Here is a 27,836-nt window from a genome sequence, read left to right as displayed (position 1 = left end):
TTACTCCACCCCCATCCTATAGTACTAGCGTTAACAAGCAGGCATAGAGGAATCAATAAGATAGTAGACTAACGAAGATGCGTTAAGATTATACTTACTAATCTCTATATCAAGTTATACTCACTAACCTCTACTAACCTGATTCAACCTAACAGTAATGAAAATACTTGCTCTTGGTATGAGTGAAGTATTTTCAAAGGGGGGGAATGTTAGTGTTGGGGAGAATCGAATGGATGTTTTACTAATGTCTCTTAGGTAATGGGACCTATCAGTATAATTAAGCATTGCCAAATGTACTTACATTATCAATTAATCTATGTATACTGGATACTTAGGGAGTACATTGAACAATCAAAAGAATCATTGAAGGGGAACCCTGGGAGGGAACAGGTACAACCTGACCTTGGATAAGGGCCTGGAAATGATGAAATGAGTTGAAGCAGAACCAAGAAGCGGAGGGAGCATGCGTCGAGTAAGAAAGGTGAAAAGTTTAGCGGAGAGGAAGACTCCTTACTTCATCTGGACGACCACCTGGACGACCACCAGAGTGCGCCACGCATGTGCAAAGGGGAGGGGAGCTAATTAGAATGAAAAGCGAGGCTGATGTTGCAACCCGTAATGAATATGTATACCTGACGCAATATTGTATGTATAAAAAAACGGCTGGGAAGTAACGGGACTTGAAGCCAGATTTGGGCACCTGCCCCGGCTTCCAGCGCTGAATAAAGCACCTTCATATAATCACTTGGTGATTATGTGGTTGCTACGCTAATATCTGGACTCACTGCAGTGCATCCCCAGTGGTGCCAGTGCACTCTCTGGACTCACTGCACTGCATCCCCAGCGGTGCCAATGCACTCTCTGGACTCACTGCAGTGCATCCCCAGTGGTGCCAGTGCATTTTCTGGACTCACTGCAGTGCATCCCCAGTGGTGCCAGTACACTCTCTGGACTCACTGTACTGCATCCCCAGTGGTGCCAGAGAACTCTCTGGAGTCACTGCAGTGCATCCCCAGTGGTGCTAGTGCACTGTCTGGAGTCACTGCGCTGCATCCCCAGTGGTTCCAGTGCACTCTCTGGACTCACTAACTGCATCCCCAGTGGTGCCAGAGAACTCTCTGGAGTCACTGCAGTGCATCCCCAGTGGTGCTAGTGCACTGTCTGGAGTCACTGCGCTGCATCCCCAGTGGTTCCAGTGCACTCTCTGGACTCACTGCACTGCAACTCCAGTGGTGCCAGTGCACTCTCTGGAGTCACTGCACTGCATCACCAGTGGTGACGGTGCACTCTCTGGACTCACTGCACTGCATCCCAGGTGGTGCCAGTGCACTCTCTGGACTCACTGCTCTGCATCCCCAGTGGTGCCAGTGCACTCTCTGGACTCACTGCAGTGCATCGCCAGTGGTGCCAGTGCCCTCTCTGGACTCACTGCACTGCATCCCCAGTGGTGCCAGTGCAGTCTCTGTGTTAGTGTTGGGGAGAATCGAATGGATGTTTTACTAATGTCTCTTAGGTAATGGGACCTACAGTATAATTAAGCATTGCCAAATGTACTTACATTATCAATTAATCTATGTATACTGGATACTTAGGGAGTACATTGAACAATCAAAAGAATCATTGAAGGGGAACCTTGGGAGGGAACAGGTACAACCTGACCTTGGATAAGGGCCTGGAAATGATGAAATGAGTTGAAGCAGAACCAAGAAGCGGAGGGAGCATGCGTCGAGTAAGAAAGGTGAAAAGTTTAGCGGAGAGGAAGACTCCTTACTTCATCTGGACGACCACCTGGACGACCACCAGAGTGCGCCACGCATGTGCAAAGGGGAGGGGAGCTAATTAGAATGAAAAGCGAGGCTGATGTTGCAACCTGTAATGAATATGTATACCTGACGCAATATTGTATGTATAAATAACGGCTGGGAAGTAACGGGACTTGAAGCCAGATTTGGGCACCTGCCCCGGCTTCCAGCGCTGAATAAAGCACCTTCATATAATCACTTGGTGGTTATGTGGTTGCTACGCTAACATTTTGGCGACCCAGGTGGGACAGCGTGGGCACTGCTGAGGCGGCTCGTGTCTCGGTTTCGCTCCAGCCGGCACCGAGGGATTCTCGGGGAGCAGTCGACCACGACCGACCTCCGCTGCTCACGACGTACCACTGGAGTGGTAAGCAAAGGTGCTTTCAACTTTGGGTATTCGGTACCGATTTGGTTGCGAAAGCCTGCCGGTCAGACGCGGCGAAAGCCACGCTCGGTTGGGCAGGGAGCTCCCGGGGTAAGCCTAGGCGCCGTCCGTTAGACAGAGCGAAAGCTCTGCAGGTTCGGCATTGGTGGTTTGGTATTGGTAATTGTATTGGTTTGTGCTGAAGGGTCAGCACTTGGTATTATTGGTATGTAGTAAGCACGCTGCTGCTCCGGCAGCTTCTGGGAAAGCGTGCTGCTGCTCCGGCAGCTTTTGGGAGAGCACGCTGCTGCTCCGGCAGCTTTTGGGAAAGCGTGCTGCTGCTCCGGCAGCTTCTGGGAGAGCACGCTGCTGCTCCGGCAGCTTTTGGGAGAGTGTGCTGCTGCTCCGGCAGCTTTTGGGAAAGCGTGCTGCTGCTCCGGCAGCTTTTGGGAGAGCACGCTGCTGCTCCGGCAGCTTCTGGGAAAGTGTGCTGCTGCTCTGGCAGCTTTTGGGTTTGTATCATAAGCTCAAAATGAAAAAGATCAAAGGAATTCTGGGAAAAGATGTACCTATCCCGCGGACATCCCCGCTGGGGTGTTTGCTAGCACACTGGAAAGAGGGAGGTTTTGGTCAAGAAATGCGGAAAGGAAAGCTGATTGATTATTGTAATATTTGGTGGCCACAGTATAAACTAGAGGACCAAGAAACTTGGCCTGAGAATGGAACATTGCAATATAATACAATTTTACAATTGATGCTATTCTGTAAGCGGGAAGGAAAATATGATGAACTGCCGTATGTGGAATTATTCTTTTATTTGCGCCGAAAGCCTGAATGGCAGCATGCTTGTGGAATAATGGTGCTTGAGGTTTCAACTGAGGAACGTTGTTGTGCATGTACTAAGGAGGGACACTGTATACAGCATCAGGCAATAGAGAATAATAAGTATTATGGGGAAATGAATAATGGAAATATTGATTTGGAAGTTGCGCCGTCGGCTCCGCCGGAAGAGCCAGGACAGGGAGGGAAAAGAGAAAAGGAAGCTAGCAGTAGTGATGGAGAATCCCCGACTTTAGTCTCCCCTGTGTCACATAGGACCCGGCAACAGCGAAGGGCAGGAGAAACTATAAATGAACAGGGAGGGAAAATAATCGCTCCCCTCAGGCAAGGAGTGGGGACAGAAGGACCGGTATATGTTAAGGTGCCTTTTTCAGCTGGGGATTTAATGATATGGAAACAAGCAGCCGGCACCTACAGGGAAAACCCAGATAAAGTAGCTAGGGTAATGAAAATGATAATTAAAACCCAAAATCCCGATTGGGATGATCTCCAGGTGATCCTGGATACTTTGATGGACTCGACAGAAAAAGACGTGGTATTGCGGGCAGCCAGAGAGAGAGCCCGAGAAGATATACGTAATGGATTAGTGCTTGGAAATCTAGATCAAAACTTCCCCACCGAGGATCCCCAATGGGATTATAACACAGGGGATGGAATAAGGAGGCTGAAGAGATATCAAGATTGGGTACAAGTCGGGGTACAGAATGCCATGCCCCGGACTTATCAAAGGACTTCCAGCTGTTTGTGCATGAGAGACAACGATTGGCATTAGGAGTACTGACCCAGCGACTTGGGAGCTGGAAAAGACCTGTGGGGTATTTTTCTAAACAATTGGATGCAGTAAGCGCTGGATGGCCCTCGTGTTTAAGGGCCGTGGCAGCCACAGTCCTTTTAATACAGGAAGCCAGGAAGCTCACATTAGGGAAGCAAATTGAGTGTTCGTGCCACATATGGTGACTACGGTATTGGAGCAAAAGGGGGGCCATTGGCTATGGCCCAGCCGAATGATGAAATATCAAGCTATACTAACTGAGCAAGATGATGTAATCTTAAGAACTACTAACTTATTGAACCCAGCAGTGTTTCTAGGAACAACTACGGAGGAAGGAGACCTCAGTCATGATTGCGTGGAGATCATCGAACATACCTATGCCAGCAGAACAGACTTAAAGGATCAGCCTCGGGGGAGACCGGATTGGGAACTTTTCACGGATGGAAGCAGCTTTGTGGAAAATGGGACTCGTTATGCAGGATACGCGGCAACTACATCAAAGGTAGTGATTGAGGCAAATTCCCTACCTCCGGGGACTTCAGCCCAACGAGCAGAAATAGTCGCCCTGACACGAGCCCTGGAACTAAGCGAGGGTAAGAACGTGAATATTTGGACAGATTCAAAATATGCATTCGGGGTAGTCCCCGTACATGGGGCATTATGGAAAGAAAGGGGAATGCTATCCTCACAAGGGACTAATATAAAATACCAGGAAGAAATATTGAAATTAATAACAGCTGTACAGAAACCCCAACAGGTGGCCATAATGCATTGTAAAGCTCATCAAGGAGGGGTGTCAGAGATTGCAGAAGGTAACAGACTGGCGGATTTGACGGCCCGGAAGGTTGCACGTGAAGTATGGAAAGTAATGGCTCTAATTCCATCGAAGGTAGGCCTCTCTTGTTTTAAATTACCTAAAGACCCAAAGTATTCAGCGGAAGATGAGAGACTTGCAAATTTGATGAAGGCCCAGAAGAATCCTGACGGGTGGTATGTGACTACGACAGGACAACTCATAGTACCTCCTATAATAATGCGAGAACTCTTACAAATAAACCATAATGAATGTCACTGGGGTGCAGAAGCAATGGTGACCTATTTGAAACGAGGTGTCATCTCGGTACACATGTTAACAATGGCAAAGTCAGTAATGTCAAAATGTGAGCTTTGCTTAAAGAATAATCCGGTAGCAAGGAAACATGCTGAGATGGGAAGAACTAGAGCTGGAATAGAGCCTGGAGATTACTGGCAAATAGACTTCGTGGAACTGCCTAAAGCAAGAGGTTATAAATACCGATTGGTAGGGGTTGATACTTTTTCAGGATGGCCAGAGGCCCTTCCCTGTCACACCAACTAAGCAAAGGAAACGGTAAAATGGTTACTACGGGAAATAATCCCTAGATTTGGTGTACCGTTGGGTATTTCTTCAGACAGGGGACCACATTTCATTGCCAACGTGGTCAAGGAGGTTAGTAGGTTACTGGGAATCACCCAGAACACCCTATCCCACTTACTCCACCCCCATCCTATAGTACTAGCGTTAACAAGCAGGCATAGAGGAATCAATAAGATAGTAGACTAACGAAGATGCGTTAAGATTATACTTACTAATCTCTATATCAAGTTATACTCACTAACCTCTACTAACCTGATTCAACCTAACAGTAATGAAAATACTTGCTCTTGGTATGAGTGAAGTATTTTCAAAGGGGGGGAATGTTAGTGTTGGGGAGAATCGAATGGATGTTTTACTAATGTCTCTTAGGTAATGGGACCTATCAGTATAATTAAGCATTGCCAAATGTACTTACATTATCAATTAATCTATGTATACTGGATACTTAGGGAGTACATTGAACAATCAAAAGAATCATTGAAAAGGAACCCTGGGAGGGAACAGGTACAACCTGACCTTGGATAAGGGCCTGGAAATGATGAAATGAGTTGAAGCAGAACCAAGAAGCGGAGGGAGCATGCGTCGAGTAAGAAAGGTGAAAAGTTTAGCGGAGAGGAAGACTCCTTACTTCATCTGGACGACCACCTGGACGACCACCAGAGTGCGCCACGCATGTGCAAAGGGGAGGGGAGCTAATTAGAATGAAAAGCGAGGCTGCTGTTGCAACCTGTAATGAATATGTATACCTGACGCAATATTGTATGTATAAATAATGGCTGGGAAGTAACGGGACTTGAAGCCAGATTTGGGCACCTGCCCCGGCTTCCAGCGCTGAATAAAGCACCTTCATATAATCACTTGGTGATTATGTGGTTGCTACGCTAATATCTGGACTCACTGCAGTGCATCCCCAGTGGTGCCAGTGCACTCTCTGGACTCACTGCAGTGCATCCCCAGCGGTGCCAATGCACTCTCTGGACTCACTGCAGTGCATCCCCAGTGGTGCCAGTGCATTTTCTGGACTCACTGCAGTGCATCCCCAGTGGTGCCAGTACACTCTCTGGACTCACTGTACTGCATCCCCAGTGGTGCCAGAGAACTCTCTGGAGTCACTGCAGTGCATCCCCAGTGGTGCTAGTGCACTGTCTGGAGTCACTGCGCTGCATCCCCAGTGGTTCCAGTGCACTCTCTGGACTCACTAACTGCATCCCCAGTGGTGCCAGAGAACTCTCTGGAGTCACTGCAGTGCATCCCCAGTGGTGCTAGTGCACCGTCTGGAGTCACTGTGCTGCATCCCCAGTGGTTCCAGTGCACTCTCTGGACTCACTGCACTGCAACTCCAGTGGTGCCAGTGCACTCTCTGGAGTCACTGCACTGCATCACCAGTGGTGACGGTGCACTCTCTGGACTCACTGCACTGCATCCCAGGTGGTGCCAGTGCACTCTCTGGACTCACTGCTCTGCATCCCCAGTGGTGCCAGTGCACTCTCTGGACTCACTGCAGTGCATCGCCAGTGGTGCCAGTGCCCTCTCTGGACTCACTGCACTGCATCCCCAGTGGTGCCAGTGCAGTCTCTGTGTTAGTGTTGGGGAGAATCGAATGGATGTTTTACTAATGTCTCTTAGGTAATGGGACCTATCAGTATAATTAAGCATTGCCAAATGTACTTACATTATCAATTAATCTATGTATACTGGATACTTAGGGAGTACATTGAACAATCAAAAGAATTGGTGGTTATGTGGTTGCTACGCTAACATCTGGACTCACGGCACTGCATCCCCAGTGGTGCTAGTGCACTCTCTGGACCAACGGCACTGCATTCCCAGTGGTGTCAGTGCACTCTCTGGACTCACTGCACTGCATCCCCAGTGGTGCCAGGGCACTCTCTGGACTCACTGCACTGCATCCCCAGTGCTGCCAGTGCACTCTCTGGACTCACTGAACTGCATTCCCAGTGGTGCCAGTGCACTCTCTGGACTCACCGGGGTGCATCCCCAATAGTGCCAGTGCCCTCTCTAGACTCACTGCAGTGCATCCCCAGTGGTGCCAGTGCACTCTCTGGACTCACTGCACTGCATTCCCAGTGGTGCCAGTGCACTCTCTGGACTCCCTGCGCTGCATCCCCAGTGGTGCCAGTGCACTCTCTGGACTCACTGCAGTGCATCCCCAGTGGTGCAAGTGCACTCTCTGGACTCACTGCACTGCATCCCCAGTGGTGCCACTGCACTCTCTGGACTCACTACACTGCATCCCCAGAGGTGCCAGTGCACTCTCTGGACTCACTGGAGTGCATCCCCAGTGGTGCCAGTGCACTCTCTGGACTCACTGCACTGCATCCCCAGTGGTGCCAGTGCACTCTCTGGACACACTGCACTGCATCCCCAGTGGTGCCAGTGCACTCTCTGCACTTACTGCAGTGCATCACCAGTGGTGCCAGTGCACTCTCTGGACTCACTGCACTGCATCCCCAGTGGTGCCAGTGCACTCTCTGCACTCACGGCACTGCATCCCCAGTGGTGCCAGTGCACTCTCTGGACTCACGGCACTGCATCCCCGGTGGTGCCAGTGTACTCTCTGGACTTACTGCAGTGCATCCCCAGTGGTGCCAGTGCACGCTCTGGACTCACCGGGGTGCATCCCCAGTCGTGCCAGTGCACTCTCTGGACTCACTGCAGTGCATCCCCAGTGGTGCCAGTGCACTCTCTGGACTCACTGCACTGCATCCCCAGTGGTGCCAGTGCACTCTCTGGAGTCACTGCAGTGCATCCCCAGCGGTGCCAATGCACTCTCTGGACTCACTGCAGTGCATCCCCAGTGGTGCCAGTGCATTTTCTGGACTCACTGCAGTGCATCCCCAGTGGTGCCAGTACACTCTCTGGACTCACTGTACTGCATCCCCAGTGGTGCCAGAGAACTCTCTGGAGTCACTGCAGTGCATCCCCAGTGGTGCTAGTGCACTGTCTGGAGTCACTGCGCTGCATCCCCAGTGGTTCCAGTGCACTCTCTGGACTCACTAACTGCATCCCCAGTGGTGCCAGTGCACTCTCTGGAGTCACTGCACTGCATCACCAGTGGTGACGGTGCACTCTCTGGACTCACTGCTCTGCATCCCCAGTGGTGCCAGTGCACTCTCTGGACTCACTGCTCTGCATCCCCAGTGGTGCCAGTGCACTCTCTGGACTCACTGCAGTGCATCGCCAGTGGTGCCAGTGCCCTCTCTGGACTCACTGCACTGCATCCCCAGTGGTGCCAGTGCAGTCTCTGTGTTAGTGTTGGGGAGAATCGAATGGATGTTTTACTAATGTCTCTTAGGTAATGGGACCTACAGTATAATTAAGCATTGCCAAATGTACTTACATTATCAATTAATCTATGTATACTGGATACTTAGGGAGTACATTGAACAATCAAAAGAATCATTGAAGGGGAACCTTGGGAGGGAACAGGTACAACCTGACCTTGGATAAGGGCCTGGAAATGATGAAATGAGTTGAAGCAGAACCAAGAAGCGGAGGGAGCATGCGTCGAGTAAGAAAGGTGAAAAGTTTAGCGGAGAGGAAGACTCCTTACTTCATCTGGACGACCACCTGGACGACCACCAGAGTGCGCCACGCATGTGCAAAGGGGAGGGGAGCTAATTAGAATGAAAAGCGAGGCTGATGTTGCAACCCGTAATGAATATGTATACCTGACGCAATATTGTATGTATAAAAAAACGGCTGGGAAGTAACGGGACTTGAAGCCAGATTTGGGCACCTGCCCCGGCTTCCAGCGCTGAATAAAGCACCTTCATATAATCACTTGGTGATTATGTGGTTGCTACGCTAACATTTTGGCGACCCAGGTGGGACAGCGTGGGCACTGCTGAGGCGGCTCGTGTCTCGGTTTCGCTCCAGCCGGCACCGAGGGATTCTCGGGGAGCAGTCGACCACGACCGACCTCCGCTGCTCACGACGTACCACTGGAGTGGTAAGCAAAGGTGCTTTCAACTTTGGGTATTCGGTACCGATTTGGTTGCGAAAGCCTGCCGGTCAGACGCGGCGAAAGCCACGCTCGGTTGGGCAGGGAGCTCCCGGGGTAAGCCTAGGCGCCGTCCGTTAGACAGAGCGAAAGCTCTGCAGGTTCGGCATTGGTGGTTTGGTATTGGTAATTGTATTGGTTTGTGCTGAAGGGTCAGCACTTGGTATTATTGGTATGTAGTAAGCACGCTGCTGCTCCGGCAGCTTCTGGGAAAGCGTGCTGCTGCTCCGGCAGCTTTTGGGAGAGCACGCTGCTGCTCCGGCAGCTTTTGGGAAAGCGTGCTGCTGCTCCGGCAGCTTCTGGGAGAGCACGCTGCTGCTCCGGCAGCTTTTGGGAGAGTGTGCTGCTGCTCCGGCAGCTTTTGGGAAAGCGTGCTGCTGCTCCGGCAGCTTTTGGGAGAGCACGCTGCTGCTCCGGCAGCTTCTGGGAAAGTGTGCTGCTGCTCTGGCAGCTTTTGGGTTTGTATCATAAGCTCAAAATGAAAAAGATCAAAGGAATTCTGGGAAAAGATGTACAGCAGCTGCCCCGGCTTCCAGCGCTGAATAAAGCACCTTCATATAATCAATTGGTGGTTATGTGGTTGCTACGCTAACATCTGGACTCACGGCACTGCATCCCCAGTGGTGCCAGTGCACTCTCTGGACCAACGGCACTGCATTCCCAGTGGTGTCAGTGCACTCTCTGGACTCACTGCACTGCATCCCCAGTGGTGCCAGGGCACTCTCTGGACTCACTGCACTGCATCCCCAGTGCTGCCAGTGCACTCTCTGGACTCACTGCACTGCATCCCCAGTGCTGCCAGTGGACTATCTGGACCCACTGCACTGAATTCCCAGTGGTGCCAGTGCACTCTCTGGACTCACTGCACTGCATCCCCAGTGGTGCCAGTGCACTCTCTGGATTCACGGCACTGCATCCCCGGTGGTGCCAGTGCACTCTCTGGACTCACTGAAGTGCATCCCCAGTGGTGCCAGTGTACTCTCTGGACTCACCGGAGTGCATCCCCAGTGGTGCCAGTGCACTCTCTGGACTCACGGCACTGCATCCCCATTGGTGCCAGTGCACTCTCTGGACTCACTGCACTGCATCCCCAGTGGTTCCAGTGCACTCTCTGGACTCACTGCACTGCATCCCCAATCGTACCAGTGCACTCTCTGGACTCACTGCACTGCATCCCCAGTGGTGCCAGTGCAATCTCTGATCTCACTGCAGTGCATACCTAGTGGTGCCAGTGCACTCTCTGGACTCACCGGGGTGCATCCCCAGTAGTGCCAGCGCACTCTCTGGACTCACTGCAGTGCATCCCCAGTGGTGACAGTGCACTCTCGGGACTCACTGCACTGCATCCCCAGTGGTGCCAGTGCACTCTCGGGACTCGCCGGGGTGCATCCCCTGTGGTGCCAGTGCACACTCTGGACTCACTGCACTGCATCATCTGTGGTGCCAGTGCACTCTCTGGACTCACTGCACTGCATCCCCAGTGGTGCCAGTGCACTCTCTGGACTCACTGCAGTGCACCCCCAGTGGTGCCAGTGCACTCTCTGGACTCACTGCACTGCATCCCCAGTGGTGCTAGTGCACTCTCTGGACTCACTGCACTGCATCCCCAGTGGTGCCAGTTCACTCTCTGGACTTGCCGGGGTGCATCCCCAGTGGTGCCAGTTCACTCTCTGGCCTCACGGCACTGCATCCCCAGTGGTGCCAGTGCACTCTCTGGACTCACTGCACTGCATCCCCAGTGGTGCCAGTGCACTCTCTGGACTCACTGCACTGCATCCCCAGTGGTGCCAGTGCACTCTCTGGACTCACCGCACTGCATCCCCAGTGGTGCCAGTGCACTCTCTGGACTTGCAGGGGTGCATCCCCAGTGGTGCCATTGCACTCTCTGGACTCACCGGGGTGCATCCCCAGTGGTGCCAGTGCACTCTCTGGACTCATTGCACTGCATCCCCAGTGGTGCCAGTGCACTCTCTGGACTCACCGCACTGCATCCCCAGTGGTGCCAGTGCACTCTCTGAGCTCACTGCACTGCATCTCCAGTGGTGCCAGTGCACTCTCTGGACTCACTGCACTGCATCCCCAGTGGTGCCAGTGCACTCTCTGGACTCACTGCACTGCATCACCAATGGTGCCAGTGCACTCTTTGGACTCACTGCAATGCATCCCCAGTGGTGCCAGTGCACTCTCTGGACTCACTGCACTGCATCCCCAGGGGTGCCAGTGCCCTCTGTGGACTCACTGCACTGCATCCCCAGTGGTGCCAGTGCACTCTCTGGACTCACTGCAGTGCATACCCAGTGGTGCCAGTGCACTCTCAGGACTCACCGGGGTGCATCCCCAGTGGTGCCAGTGCACTCTCTGGACTCGCTGCAGTGCATCCCCAGTGGTGCCAGTGCACTCTCTGGACTCGCTGCAGTGCATCCCCAGTGGTGCCAGTGCACTCTCTGGAGTCACTGCACTGCATCCCCAGTGGTGCATGTGCACTCTCTGGATTCACTGCACTGCATCACCAGTGGTGCCAGTGCACTCCCTGGACTCACTGCACTGCATCCCCAGTGGTGCCAGTGCACTCTCTGGACTCACTGCAGTGGATCCCCCGTGGTGCCAGTGCACTCTCTGGACTCACTGCACTGCATCCCCAGTGGTGCCAGCGCACTCTCTGGACGCACTGAACTGCATCCACAGTGGTGCCAGTGCTCTCTTTGGACTCACCGGGGTGCATCCCCAGTTGTGCCAGTGCACGCTCTGGACTCACTGCAGTGCATCCCCAGTGGTGCCAGTGAACTCTCTGGACTCACTGAAGTGCATCCCCAGTGGAGCCAGTGCACTCTCTGGACTCACTGCACTGCATCCCCAGTGCTGCCAGTGAACTCTCTGGACTCACTGCACTGCATCCCCAGTGGTGCCAGTGCACTCTCTGGACTCACTGCACCGCATCCCCAGTGGTGCCAGTGCACTCTCTGGACTTACTGCACTGTATCCCCAGTGGTGCCAGTGCACTCTCTGGACTCACTGCACTGCATCCCCAGTGGTGCCAGTGATCTCTCTGGAGTCACTGCACTGCATCCCCAGTGGTGCAAGTGCACTCTCTGGACTCACTGCACTGCATCCCCAGTGGTGCAAGTGCACTCTCTGGACTCACTGCACTGCATCCCCAGTGGTGGCAGTACACTCTCTGGACTCACTGCATTCCATCCCCAGTGGTGCCAGTGCACTGTCTGGACTCACTGCACTGCATCCCCAGTGGTGCCAGTGCACTCTCTGGACTCACTGCACTGCACCCCCAGTGGTGCCAGTGCACTCTCTGGACTCGCTGCACTACATCCCCAGTGGTGCCAGTGCACTCTCAGGATTCACTGCACTGCATCTCCAGTGGTGCCAGTGCACTCTCTGGACTCACTGCACTGCATCCCCAGTGGTGCCAGTGCACTCTCTGGATTCAGTGCACTGCATCCCCAGTGGTTCCAGTGCTCTCTCTGGACTCACCGGGGTGCATAGCTAGTTGTGCCAGTGCACTCTCTGGACTCACTACCGTGCATCCCCAGTTGTGGCAGTGCACTCTCTGGACTCACTGCACTGCATCCCCAGTGGTGCCAGTGCACTCTCTGGACTCACTGCACTGCATCCCCAGTGGTGCCAGTGCACTCTCTGGACTCACCCGGGTGCATCCCCAGTGGTGCCAGTGCACTCTCTGGACTCACTGCACTGCATCCCCAGTGCTGCCAGTGCACTCTCTGGACTTACTGCACTGTATCTCCAGTGGTGCCAGTGCACTCTCTGGACTCACTGCACTGCATCCCCAGTGGTGCCAGTGCACTCTCTGGACTCACTGCACTGCATCCCCAGAGGTGCCAGTGCACTCTCTGGAGTCACTGCACTGCATCCCCAGTGGTGCCAGTGCACTCTCCGGACTCACTGCAGTGCATCCCCAGTGGTGCCAGTGCACTCTCTGGACTCACTGCACTGCATCCCCAGTGGTGCCAGTGCACTCTCAGGACTCACCGGGGTGCATTCCCAGTGGTGCCAGTGCACTCTCTGGACTCACTGCACTGCATCCCCAGTGGTGCCAGTGCACTCTCTGGACTCACTGCACTGCATACCCAGTGCTGCCAGTGCACTCTCTGGACTCGCTGCACTGCATCCCCAGTGGTGCCAGTGCACTCTCTGGAGTCACTGCACTGCATCCCCAGTGGTGCAAGTGCACTCTCTGGATTCACTGCACTGCATCCCCAGTGGTGCCAGTGCACTCCCTGGACTCACTGCACTGCATCCCCAGTGGTGCCAGTGCACTCTCTGGACTCACTGCAGTGGATCCCCCGTGGTGCCAGTGCACTCTCTGGACTCACTGCACTGCATCCCCAGTGGTGCCAGCGCACTCTCTGGACGCACTGGACTGCATCCACAGTGGTGCCAGTGCACTCTCTGGACTCACCGGGGTGCATCCCCAGTGGTGCCAGTGCACTCTCTGGACTCACTGCACTGCATCCCCAGTGGTGCCAGTGCACTCACTGGACTCACTACACTGCATTCCCAGTGGTGCTAGTGCACTCTCTGGACTCACTGCACCGCATCCCCAGGGGTTCCACTGCAGTGTCTGGACTCACTGCACTGCATCCCCAGTGGTGCCAGTGCACTCTCTGGACTCACCCGGGTGCATCCCCAGTGGTGCCAGTGCACTCTCTGGACTCACTGCACTGCATCCCCAGTGGTGCCAGTGCACTCTCTGGACTCGCTGCACTGCATCCCCAGTCGTGCCAGTGCACTCTCTGGACTTGCTGCACTGCATCCCCAGTGGTGCCAGTGCACTCTCTGCACTCACGGCACTGCATCCCCAGTGGTGCCAGTGCACTCTCTGGACTCACTGCACTGCATCACCAGTGGTGCCAGTGCACTCTCTGGACTCACTGCAGTGCATCCCCAGTGGTGCCAGTGCACTCTCTGGACTCACTGCACTGCATACCCAGTGGTGCCAGTGCACTCACTGGACTCACCGGGGTGCATCCCCAGTGGTGCCAGTGCACTCTCTGGACTCACTGCAGTGCATCCCCAGTGGTGCCAGTGCACTCTCTGGACTCGCTGCAGTGCATCCCCAGTGGTGCCAGTGCACTCTCTGGAGTCACTGCACTGCATCCCCAGTGGTGCATGTGCACTCTCTGGATTCACTGCACTGCATCACCAGTGGTGCCAGTGCACTCCCTGGACTCACTGCACTGCATCCCCAGTGGTGCCAGTGCACTCTCTGGACTCACTGCAATGGATCCCCCGTGGTGCCAGTGCACTCTCTGGACTCACTGCACTGCATCCCCAGTGGTGCCAGCGCACTCTCTGGACGCACTGGACTGCATCCACAGTGGTGCCAGTGCTCTCTTTGGACTCACCGGGGTGCATCCCCAGTTGTGCCAGTGCACGCTCTGGACTCACTGCAGTGCATCCCCAGTGGTGCCAGTGAACTCTCTGGACTCACTGAAGTGCATCCCCAGTGGAGCCAGTGCACTCTCTGGACTCACTGCACTGCATCCCCAGTGGTGCCAGTGAACTCTCTGGACTCACTGCACTGCATCCCCAGTGGTGCCAGTGCACTCTCTGGACTCACTGCACTGCATCCCCAGTGGTGCAAGTGCACTCTCTGGACTCACTGCACTGCATCCCCAGTGGTGCCAGTACACTCTCTGGACTCACTGCATTCCATCCCCAGTGGTGCCAGTGCACTGTCTGGACTCACTGCACTGCATCCCCAGTGGTGCCAGTGCACTCTCTGGACTCACTGTACTGCACCCCCAGTGGTGCCAGTGCACTCTCTGGACTCGCTGCACTACATCCCCAGTGGTGCCAGTGCACTCTCAGGATTCACTGCACTGCATCCCCAGTGGTGCCAGTGCACTCTCTGGACTCACTGCACTGCATCCCCAGTGGTGCCAGTGCACTCTCTGGATTCAGTGCACTGCATCCCCAGTGGTTCCAGTGCTCTCTCTGGACTCACCGGGGTGCATAGCTAGTTGTGCCAGTGCACTCTCTGGACTCACTACCGTGCATCCCCAGTTGTGGCAGTGCACTCTCTGGACTCACTGCACTGCATCCCCAGTGGTGCCAGTGCACTCTCTGGACTCACTGCACTGCATCCCCAGTGGTGCCAGTGCACTCTCTGGACTCACTGCACTGCATCCTCAGTGGTGCCAGTGCACTCTCTGGACTCACCCGGGTGCATCCCCAGTGGTGCCAGTGCACTCTCTGGACTCACTGCACTGCATCCCCAGTGGTGCCAGTGCACTCTCTGGACTTACTGCACTGTATCTCCAGTGGTGCCAGTGCACTCTCTGGACTCACTGCACTGCATCCCCAGTGGTGCCAGTGCACTCTCTGGACTCACTGCACTGCATCCCCAGTGGTGCCAGTGCACTCTCTGGAGTCACTGCACTGCATCCCCAGTGGTGCCAGTGCACTCTCCGGACTCACTGCAGTGCATCCCCAGTGGTGCCAGTGCACTCTCTGGACTCACTGCACTGCATCCCCAGTGGTGCCAGTGCACTCTCAGGACTCACCGGGGTGCATTCCCAGTGGTGCCAGTGCACTCTCTGGACTCACTGCACTGCATCCCCAGTGGTGCCAGTGCACTCTCTGGACTCACTGCACTGCATACCCAGTGCTGCCAGTGCACTCTCTGGACTCGCTGCACTGCATCCCCAGTGGTGCCAGTGCACTCTCTGGAGTCACTGCACTGCATCCCCAGTGGTGCAAGTGCACTCTCTGGATTCACTGCACTGCATCCCCAGTGGTGCCAGTGCACTCCCTGGACTCACTGCACTGCATCCCCAGTGGTGCCAGTGCACTCTCTGGACTCACTGCAGTGGATCCCCCGTGGTGCCAGTGCACTCTCTGGACTCACTGCACTGCATCCCCAGTGGTGCCAGCGCACTCTCTGGACGCACTGGACTGCATCCACAGTGGTGCCAGTGCACTCTCTGGACTCACCGGGGTGCATCCCCAGTGGTGCCAGTGCACTCTCTGGACTCACTGCACTGCATCCCCAGTGGTGCCAGTGCACTCACTGGACTCACTACACTGCATCCCCAGTGGTGCTAGTGCACTCTCTGGACTCACTGCACCGCATCCCCAGGGGTTCCACTGCAGTGTCTGGACTCACTGCACTGCATCCCCAGTGGTGCCAGTGCACTCTCTGGACTCACCCGGGTGCATCAACAGTGGTGCCAGTGCACTCTCTGGACTCACTGCACTGCATCCCCAGTGGTGCCAGTGCACTCTCTGGACTCGCTGCACTGCATCCCCAGTCATGCCAGTGCACTCTCTGGACTTGCTGCACTGCATCCCCAGTGGTGCCAGTGCACTCTCTGGACTCACTGCAGTGCATCCCCAGTGGTGCCATTGCACTCACTGGACTCACTGGGGTGCATCCCCAGTGGTGCCAGTGCACTCTCTGGACTCACTGCACTGCATCCCCAGTGGTGCCAGTGCACTCTCTGCACTCACGGCACTGCATCCCCAGTGGTGCCAGTGCACTCTCTGGACTCACTGCACTGCATCCCCAGTGGTGCCAGTGCACTCTCTGGACTCGCTGCAGTGCATCCCCAGTGGTGCCAGTGCACTCTCTGGACTCACTGCAGTGCATCCCCAGTGGTGCCAGTGCACTCTCAGGACTCACTGCACTGCATCCCCAGTGGTGCCAGTGCACTCTCTGGACTCACTGCACTGCATTCCCAGTGGTGCCAGTGCACTCTCTGGAATCACTGCAGTGCATCCCCAGTGGTGTCAGTGCACTCTCTGGACTCGCTGCACTGCATCCCCAGTGGTGCCAGTGCACTCTCTGGACTCACTGAAGTGGATCCCCCGTGGTGCAGTGCACTCTCTGGACTCACTGCAGTGCATCCCCAGTGGTGCCAGTGCACTCTCTGGAGTCACTGCACTGCATCCCCAGTGGTGCCAGTGCACTCTCTGGACTCACTGCACTGCATCCCCAGTGGTGCCAGTGCACTCTCTGCACTCACTGCACTGCATCCCCAGTGGTGCCAGTGCACTCTCTGGACTCACCGGGGTGCATCCCCAGTGGTGCCAGTGCACTCTCTGGACTCACTGCACTGCATCCCCAGTGGTGCCAGTGCACTCTCTGGACTCACTGCAGTGCATCCCCAGTGGTGCCAGTGCACTCTCTGGACTCGCTGCACTGCATCCCCAGTGGTGCCAGTGCACTCTCTGGAGTCACTGAAGTGGATCCCCCGTGGTGCCAGTGCACTCTCTGGACTCACTGCACTGCATCCCCAGTGGTGCCAGTGCACTCTCTGGACGCACTGGACTGCATCCACAGTGGTGCCAGTGCACTCTCTGGACTCACTGCACTGCATCCCCAGTGGTGCCAGTGCACTCTCTGGACTCACTGCACTATATGCCCAGTGGTGCCACTGCACTCTCTGGACTCACTGCACTGCATCCCCAGTGGTGCCAGTGCACTCTCTGGACTCACTGCACCGCATCCCCAGTGGTGCCAGTGCACTCTCTGGACTCACTGCACTGCATCACCAGTGGTGCCAGTGCACTCTCTGGACTCACTGCACTGCATCCCCAGTGGTGCCAGTGCACTCTCTGGACTCACTGCACTGCATCCCCAGTGGTGCCAGTGCACTCTCTGGACTCACTGCACTGCATCCCCAGTGGTTCCTGTGCACTGTATGGACTCACTGCACTGCATCCCCAGTGGAGCCAGTGCACTCTCTGGACTCACTGCACTGCATCCCCAGTGGTACCAGTGCACTCTCTGGACTCACTGCACTGCATCCCCAGTCGTGCCAGTGCACTCTCTGGACTCGCTGCACTGCATCCCCAGTGGTGCCAGTGCACTCTCTGGACTCACTGCAGTGCATCCCCAGTGGTGCCAGTGCACTCACTGGACTCACCGGGGTGCATCCCCAGTGGTGCCAGTGCACTCTCTGGACTCACTGCACTGCATCCCCAGTCGTGCCAGTGCACTCTCTGGACTCACTGCACTGCATCCCCAGTGGTACCAGTGCACTCTCTGGACTCACTGCACTGCATCCCCAGTGGTGCCAGTGCACTCTCTGGAGTCACTGCACTGCATCCCCAGTGGTGCCAGTGCACTCTCTGGACTCACCCGGGTGCATCCCCAGTGGTGCCAGTGCACTCTCTGGACTCACTGCACTGCATCCCCAGTGGTACCAGTGCACTCTCTGGACTCACTGCACTGCATCCCCAGTGGTGCCAGTGCACTCTCTGGAGTCACTGCACTGCATCCCCAGTTGTGCCAGTGCACTCTCTGGACTCACTGCACTGCATCCCCAGTGGTGCCAGTGCACTCTCTGGACTAACTGCACTGCATCCCCAGTGGTGCCAGTGCACTCTCTGGAGTCACTACCGTGCATCCCCAGTTGTGCCAGTGCACTCTCTGGACTCACTGCACTGCATTCCCAGTGGTGCCAGTGCACTCTCTGGACTCAACCGGGTGAATTCCCCAGTGGTGCCAGTGCACTCTCTGGACTCACTGCACTGCATCACCAGTGGTACCAGTGCACTCTCTGGACTCACTGCACTGCATCCCCAGTGGTGCCAGTGCACTCTCTGGAGTCACTGCACTGCATCCCCAGTGGTGCCAGTGCACTCTCTGGACTCACTGCACTGCATCCCCAGTGGTGCCAGTGCACTCTCTGGACTAACTGCACTGCATCCCCAGTGGTGCCAGTGCACTCTCAGGACTCACCGGCGTGCATCCCCAGTGGTGCCAGTGCACTCTCTGGACTCACTGCACTGCATCCCCAGTGGTGCCAGTGCACAATCTGGACTCACTGCAGTGCATCCCCAGTGGTGCCAGTGCACTCTCTGGACTCGCTACACTGCATCCCCAGTGGTGCCAGTGCACTCTCTGGAGTCACTGAAGTGGATCCCCCGTGGTGCCAGTGCACTCTCTGGACTCACTGCACTGCATTACCAGTGGTGCCAGTGCACTCTCTGGGCTCACTGCACAGCATCCCCAGTGGTGCCAGTGCACTCTGGACTCACTGCACTGCATTCCCAGGGGTGCCAGTGCACTCTCAGGACTCACCGGCGTGCATCCCCAGTGGTGCCAGTGCACTCTCTGGACTCACTGCACAGCATCCCCAGTGGTGCCAGTGCACTCTCTGGACTCACTGCACAGCATCCCCAGTGGTGCCATTGGACTATCTGGACTCACTGCACTGCATCCCCAGTGGTGCCAGTGCACTCTCTGGACTCACTGAAGTGCATCCCCAGTTTTGCAAGTGCACTCTCTGGACTCACTGCACTGCATCCCCAGTGGTGCCAGTGCACTCTCTGGACTCGCTGCACTGCATCCCCAGTCGTGCCAGTGCACTCTCTGGACTCGCTGCACTGAATCCCCAGTGGTGCCAGTGCACTCTCTGGACTCACTGCAGTGCATCCCCAGTGGTGCCAGTGCACTCACTGGACTCACCGGGGTGCATCCCCAGTGGTGCCAGTGCACTCTCTGGACTCACTGCACTGCATCCCCAGTCGTGCCAGTGCACTCTCTGGACTCACTGCACTGCATCCCCAGTGGTGCCAGTGCACTCTCTGGAGTCACTACCGTGCATCCCCAGTTGTGCCAGTGCACTCTCTGGACTCACTGCACTGCATTCCCAGTGGTGCCAGTGCACTCTCTGGACTCACCCGGGTGCATCCCCAGTGGTGACAGTGCACTCTCTGGACTCACTGCACTGCATCCCCAGTGGTACCAGTGCACTCTCTGGAGTCACTGCACTGCATCCCCAGTGGTGCCAGTGCACTCTCTGGACTAACTGCACTGCATCCCCAGTGGTGCCAGTGCACTCTCTGGAGTCACTACCGTGCATCCCCAGTTGTGCCAGTGCACTCTCTGGACTCACTGCACTGCATCCCCAGTCGTGCCAGTGCACTCTCTGGACTCACCCGGGTGCATCCCCAGTGGTGCCAGTGCACTCTCTGGACTCACTGCACTGCATCCCCAGTGGTACCAGTGCTCTCTCTGGACTCACTGCACTGCATCCCCAGTGGTGCCAGTGCACTCTCTGGACTCACTGCACTGCATCCCCAGTGGTGCCAGTGCACTCTCTGGACTCACTGCACTGCATACCCAGTGCTGCCAGTGCACTCTCTGGACTCGCTGCACTGCATCCCCAGTGGTACCAGTGCACTCTCTGGAGTCACTGCACTGCATCCCCAGTGGTGCAAGTGCACTCTCTGGATTCACTGCACTGCATCCCCAGTGGTGCCAGTGCACTCCCTGGACTCACTGCACTGCATCCCCAGTGGTGCCAGTGCACTCTCTGGACTCACTGCAGTGGATCCCCCGTGGTGCCAGTGCACTCTCTGGACTCACTGCACTGCATCCCCAGTGGTGCCAGCGCACTCTCTGGACGCACTGGACTGCATCCACAGTGGTGCCAGTGCACTCTCTGGACTCACCGGGGTTCATCCCCAGTGGTGCCAGTGCACTCTCTGGACTCACTGCACTGCATCCCCAGTGGTGCCAGTGCACTCACTGGACTCACTACACTGCATCCCCAGTGGAGCCAGTGCACTCTCTGGACTCACTGCACCGCATCCCCAGGGTTTCCACTGCAGTGTCTGGACTCACTGCACTGCATCCCCAGTGGTGCCAGTGCACTCTCTGGACTCACCCGGGTGCATCCCCAGTGTTGCCAGTGCACTCTCTGGACTCACTGCACTGCATCCCCAGTGGTGCCAGTGCACTCTCTGGACTCGCTGCACTGCATCCCCAGTCGTGCCAGTGCACTCTCTGGACTTGCTGCACTGCATCCCCAGTGGTGCCAGTGCACTCTCTGGACTCACTGCAGTGCATCCCCAGTGGTGCCAGTGCACTCTCTGGACTCACTGCACTGCATCCCCAGTTGTGCCAGTGCACTCTCTGGACTCACTGCACTGCATCCCCAGTGGTGCCAGTGCACTCTCTGGACTCACCGGGGTGCATCCCCAGTGGTGCCAGTGCACTCTCTGGAGTCACTGCACTGCATCACCAGTGGTGCCAGTGCACTCTCTGGACTCACTGCAGTGCATCCCCAGTGGTGCCAGTGCACTCTCTGGACTAACTGCACTGCATCCCCAGTGGTGCCAGTGCACTCCATGGACTCACTGCACTGCATCCCCAGTGGTGCCAGTGCACTCTCTGGACTCACTGCACTGCATCCCCAGTGGTGCCAGTGCACTCTCTGGACTCGCTGCAGTGCATCCCCAGTGGTGCCAGTGCACTCTCTGGACTCACTGCACTGCATCCCCAGTGGTGCCAGTGCACTCTCTGGACTCACTGAAGTGGATCCCCCGTGGTGCCAGTGCACTCCATGGACTCACTGCACTGCATCACCACTGGTGCCAGTGCACTCTCTGGACTCACTGCACCGCATCCCCAGTGGTGCCAGTGCACTCTCTGGACTCACTGCACTGCATCACCAGTGGTGCCAGTGCACTCTCTGGACTCACTGCACTGCATCCCAAGTGGTGCCAGTGCACTCTCTGGACTCACTACACTGCAACCCAGTGGTGCCAGTGCACTCTCTGGACTCACTGCACTGCATCCCCAGTGGTGCCTGTGCAGTGTATGGACTCACTGCACTGCATCCCCAGTGGTGCCCGTGCACTCTCTGGACTCACTGCACTGCATCCCCAGTGGTGCCAGTGCACTCTCTGGACTCACTGCACTGCATCCCCAGTGGTGCCAGTGCACTCTCTGGACTCACTGCACTGCATCCCCAGTCGTGCCAGTGCACTCTCTGGACTCGCTGCACTGCATCCCCAGTGGTGCCAGTGCACTCTCTGGACTCACTGCAGTGCATCCCCAGTGGTGCCAGTGCACTCACTGGACTCACTGCAGTGCATCCCCAGTGGTGCCAGTGCACTCTCTGGACTCACTGCACTGCATCCCCAGTCGTGCCAGTGCACTCTCTGGAGTCACTACCGTGCATCCCCAGTTGTGCCAGTGCACTCCATGGACTCACTGCACAGCATCCCCAGTGGTGGCAGTGCACTCTCTGGACTCACCCGGGTGCATCCCCAGTGGTGCCAGTGCACTCTCTGCACTCACTGCACTGCATCCCCAGTGGTACCAGTGCACTCTCTGGACTCACTGCACTGCATCCCCAGTGGTGCCAGTGCACTCTCTGGAGTCACTGCACTGCATCCCCAGTGGTGCCAGTGCACTCTCTGGACTCACTGCACTGCATCCCCAGTGGTGCCAGTGCACTCTCTGGACTCACTGCACTGCATCCCCAGTGGTGCCAGTGCACTCTCTGGACTCACTGCACTGCATCCCCAGTTGTGCCAGTGCACTCTCTGGACTCACTGCAGTGCATTCCCAGTGGTGCCAGTGCACTCTCTGGACTCAACCGGGTGCATCCCCAGTGGTGCCAGTGCACTCTCTGGACTCACTGCACTGCATCACCAGTGGTACCAGTGCACTCTCTGGACTCACTGCACTGCATCCCCAGTGGTGCCAGTGCACTCTCTGGAGTCACTGCACTGCATCCCCAGTGGTGCCAGTGCACTCTCTGGACTCACTGCACTGCATCCCCAGTGGTGCCAGTGCACTCTCTGGAATCACTGCACTGCATCCCCAGTGGTGCCAGTGCACTCTCAGGACTCACCGGCGTGCATCCCCAGTGGTGCCAGTGCACTCTCTGGACTCACTGCACTGCATCCCCAGTGGTGCCAGTGCACTCTCTGGACTCACTGCAGTGCATCCCCAGTGGTGCCAGTGCACTCTCTGGACTCGCTGCACTGCATCCCCAGTGGTGCCAGTGCACTCTCTGGACTCACTGCAGTGCATCCCCAGTGGCGCCAGTGCACTCTCTGGACTCACTGCACTGCATTACCGGTGGTGCCAGTGCACTCTCTGGGCTCACTGCACAGCATCCCCAGTGGTGCCAGGGCACTCTGGACTCACTGCACTGCATCCCCAGGGGTGCCAGTGCACTCTCAGGACTCACCGGCGTGCATCTCCAGTGGTGCCAGTGCACTCTCTGGACTCACTGCACAGCATCCCCAGTGGTGCCAGTGCACTCTCTGGACTCACTGCACAGCATCCCCAGTGGTGCCAGTGCACTCTCTGGACTCACTGCACTGCATCCCCAGTGGTGCCTGTGCACTCTCTGGACTCACTGAAGTGCATCCCCAGTTTTGCAAGTGCACTCTCTGGACTCACTGCACTGCATCCCCAGTGGTGCCAGTGCACTCTCTGGACTCGCTGCACTGCATCCCCAGTCGTGCCAGTGCACTCTCTGGACTCGCTGCACTGCATCCCCAGTGGTGCCAGTGCACTCTCTGGACTCACCGGGGTGCATCCCCAGTGGTGCCAGTGCACTCTCTGGACTCACTGCACTGCATCCCCAGTCGTGCCAGTGCACTCTCTGGACTCACTGCACTGCATCCCCAGTGGTGCCAGTGCACTCTCTGGAGTCACTACCTTGCATCCCCAGTTGTGCCAGTGCACTCTCTGGACTCACTGCACTGCATTCCCAGTGGTGCCAGTGCACTCTCTGGACTCACCCGGGTGCATCCCCAGTGGTGACAGTGCACTCTCTGGACTCACTGCACTGCATCCCCAGTGGTGCCAGTGCACTCTCTGGACTCACCCGGGTGCATCCCCAGTTGTGCCAGTGCACTCTCTGGAGTCACTGCACTGCATCCCCAGTGGTACCAGTGCACTCTCTGGACTCACTGCACTGCATCCCCAGTGGTGCCAGTGCACTCTCTGGACTCACTGCACTGCATCCCCAGTGGAGCCAGTGCACTCTCTGGACTCACTGCAGTGCATCCCCAGTGTTGCCAGTGCACTCTCTGGACTAACTGCACTGCATCCCCAGTGGTGCCAGTGCACTCTCTGGACTCGCTGCACTGCATCCCCAGTGGTGCCAGTGCACTCTCTGGACTCACTGCAGTGCATCACCAGTGGTGCCAGTGCACTCTCTGGACTCGCTGCACTGCATCCCCAGTGGTGCCAGTGCACTCTCTGGACGCACTGGACTGCATCCACAGTGGTGCCAGTGCACTCTCTGGACTCACTGCACTGCATCCCCAGTGGTGCCAGTGCACTCTCTGGACTCACTGCACTGCATTACCAGTGGTGCCAGTGCACTCTCTGGGCTCACTGCACTGCATCCCCAGTGGTGCCAGTGCACTCCATGGACTCACTGCACAGCATCCCCAGTGGTGCCAGTGCACTCTCTGGACTCACTGCACTGCATCACCAGTGGTGCCAGTGCACTCTCTGGACTCACTGCACTGCATCACCAGTGGTTCCAGTGCAGTGTCTGGACTCACTGCACTGCATCCCCAGTGGTGCCAGTGCCCTCTCTGGACTCACTGCACTGCAACCCAGTGGTGCCAGTGCACTCTCTGGACTCACTGCACCGCATCCCCAGTGGTTCCAGTGCAGTGTCTGGACTCACTGCACTGCATCCCCAGTGGTGCCAGTGCACTCTCTGGACTCACTGCACTGCATCCCCAGTGGTGCCAGTGCACTCTCTGCACTCACTGCACTGCATCCCAAGTGGTGCCAGTGCACTCTCTGGACACTCTGCACTGCATCCCCAGTCGTGCCAGTGCACTCTCTGGACTCGCTGCACTGCATCTGCAGTGGTGCCAGTGCACTCTCTGGACTCACTGCAGTGCATCCCCAGTGGTGCCAGTGCACTCACTGGACTCACCGGGGTGCATCCCCAGTGGTGCCAGTGCACTCTCTGGACTCACTGCACTGCATCCCCAGTCGTGCCAGTGCACTCTCTGGAGTCACTGCACTGCATCCCCAGTGGTACCAGTGCACTCTCTGGACTCACTGCACTGCATCCCCAGTGGTGCCCGTGCACTCTCTGGAGTCACTGCACTGCATCCCCAGTGGTGCCAGTGCACTCTCTGGACTCACTGCACTGCATCCCCAGTGGTGCCAGTGCACTCTCAGGACTCACTGCACTGCATCCCCAGTGGTGCCAGTGCACTCTCTGGACTCACTGCACTGCATCCCCAGTGGTGCCAGTGCACTGTCTGGACTCGCTGCAGTGCATCCCCAGTGGTGCCAGTGCACTCTCTGGACTCGCTGCACTGCATCCCCAGTGGTGCCAGTGCACTCTCTGGAGTCACTGAAGTGGATCCCCCGTGGTGCCAGTGCACTCTCTGGACTCACTGCATTGCATCCCCAGTGGTGCCAGTGCACTCTCTGGACGCACTGGACTGCATCCCCAGTGGTGCCAGTGCACTCTCTGGGCTCACTGCAGTGCATCCCCAGTGGTGCCAGTGCACTCTGGACTCACTGCACTGCATCCCCAGTGGTGCCAGTGCACTCTCTGGACTCACTGCAGAGCATCCCCAGTGGTGCCAGTGCACTCTCTGGACTCACTGCACTGCATCCCCAGTGGTGCCAGTGCACTCTCTGGACTCACTGAAGTGCATCCCCAGTTTTGCAAGTGCACTCTCTGGACTCACTGCACTGCATCCCCAGGGGTGCCAGTGCACTCCAAGGACTCACTGCACCGCATCCCCAGTGGTTCCAGTGTAGTGTCTGGACTCACTGCACTGCATCCCCAGTGGTGCCAGTGCACTCTCTGGACTCACTGCACTGCATTCCCATTGGTGCCAGTGCACTCTCTGGACTCACTGCACTGCATCCCCAGTGGTGCCAGTGCACTCTCTGGACTCGCTGCACTGCATCCCCAGTCGTGCCAGTGCACTCTCTGGACTCGCTGCACTGCATCCCCAGTGGTGCCAGTGCACTCTCTGGACTCACTGCAGTGCATCCCCAGTGGTGCCAGTGCACTCACTGGACTCACCGGGGTGCATCCCCAGTGGTGCCAGTGCACTCTCTGGACTCACTGCACTGCATCCCCAGTCGTGCCAGTGCACTCTCTGGACTCACTGCACTGCATTCCCAGTGGTGCCAGTGCACTCTCTGGAGACACTACCGTGCATCCCCAGTTGTGCCAGTGCACTCTCTGGACTCACTGCACTGCATCCCCAGTGGTGCCAGTGCACTCTCTGGACTCACCCGGGTGCATCCCCAGTGGTGCCAGTGCACTCTCTGGACTCACTGCACTGCATCCCCAGTGGTGCCAGTGCACTCTCTGGACTCACTCCACTGCATACCCAGTGGTGCCAGTGCACTCTCTGGAGTCACTGCACTGCATCCCCAGTGGTGCCAGTGCACTCTCTGGACTCACCCGGGTGCATCCCCAGTGGTGCCAGTGCACTCTCTGGACTCACTGCACTGCATCCCCAGTGGTACCAGTGCACTCTCTGGACTCACTGCACTGCATCCCCAGTGGTGCCAGTGCACTCTCTGGACTCACTGCACTGCATCCCCAGTGGTGCCAGTGCACTCTCTGGACTAACTGCACTGCATCCCCAGTGGTGCCAGTGCACTCTCTGGAGTCACTACCGTGCATCCCCAGTTGTGCCAGTGCACTCTCTGGACTCACTGCACTGCATCCCCAGTGGTGCCAGTACACTCTCTGGAGTCACTGCACTGCATCCCCAGTGGTGCCAGTGCACTCTCTGGACTCACTGCACTGCATCCCCAGTGGTGCCAGTGCACTCTCTGGACTAACTGCACTGCATCCCCAGTGGTGCCAGTGCACTCTCTGGACTCACCGGGGTGCATCCCCAGTGGTGCCAGTGCACTCTCTGGACTCACTGCACTGCATCCCCAGTGGTGCCAGTGCACTCTCTGGACTCACTGCACTGCATCCCCAGTGGTGCCAGTGCACTCTCTGGACTCACTACCGTGCATCCCCAGTGGTGCCAGTGCACTCTCTGGACTCACTGCACTGCATCCCCAGTGGTGCCAGTGCACTCTCTGGACTCACTGCACTGCATCCCCAGTGGTGCCAGTGCACTCTCTGGACTCACTGCACTGCATCCCCAGTGGTGCCAGTGCACTCTCTGGACTCACTGCACTGCATACCCAGTGGTGCCAGTGCACTCTCTGGACTCACTGCACTGCATCCCCAGTGGTGCCAGTGCACTCTCTGGACTCACTGCACTGCATCCCCAGTGGTGCCAGTGCACTCTCTGGACTCACTGCACTGCATCCCCAGTGGTGCCAGTGCACTCTCTGGACTCACTGCACTGCATCCCCAGTGGTGCCAGTGCACTCTCTGGAGTCACTGCACTGCATCCCCAGTGGTGCCAGTGCACTCTCTGGACTCACTGCACTGCATCCCCAGTGGTGCCAGTGCACTCTCTGGACTCACTGCACTGCATCCCCAGTGGTGCCAGTGCACTCTCTGGAGTCACTGCACGTGCATCCCCAGTTGTGCCAGTGCACTCTCTGGACTCACTGCACTGCATCCCCAGTGGTGCCAGTGCACTCTCTGGACTCACTGCACTGCATCCCCAGTGGTGCCAGTGCACTCTCTGGACTCACTGCACTGCATCCCCAGTGGTGCCAGTGCACTCTCTGGACTCGCTGCACTGCATCCCCAGTGGTGCCAGTGCACTCTCTGGACTCACTGCAGTGCATCCCCAGTGGTGCCAGTGCACTCTCTGGACTCACTGCACTGCATCCCCAGTGGTGCCAGTGCACTCTCTGGACTCACTGCACTGCATCCCCAGTGGTGCCAGTGCACTCTCTGGACTCACTGCACTGCATCCCCAGTGGTGCC

The sequence above is a fragment of the Anser cygnoides genome, chromosome W, assembly GCF_040182565.1.
Source record: "Anser cygnoides isolate HZ-2024a breed goose chromosome W, Taihu_goose_T2T_genome, whole genome shotgun sequence".
In the NCBI taxonomy this organism is placed as follows: domain Eukaryota; kingdom Metazoa; phylum Chordata; class Aves; order Anseriformes; family Anatidae; genus Anser; species Anser cygnoides.
This window is presented reverse-complemented; position numbering follows the sequence as displayed.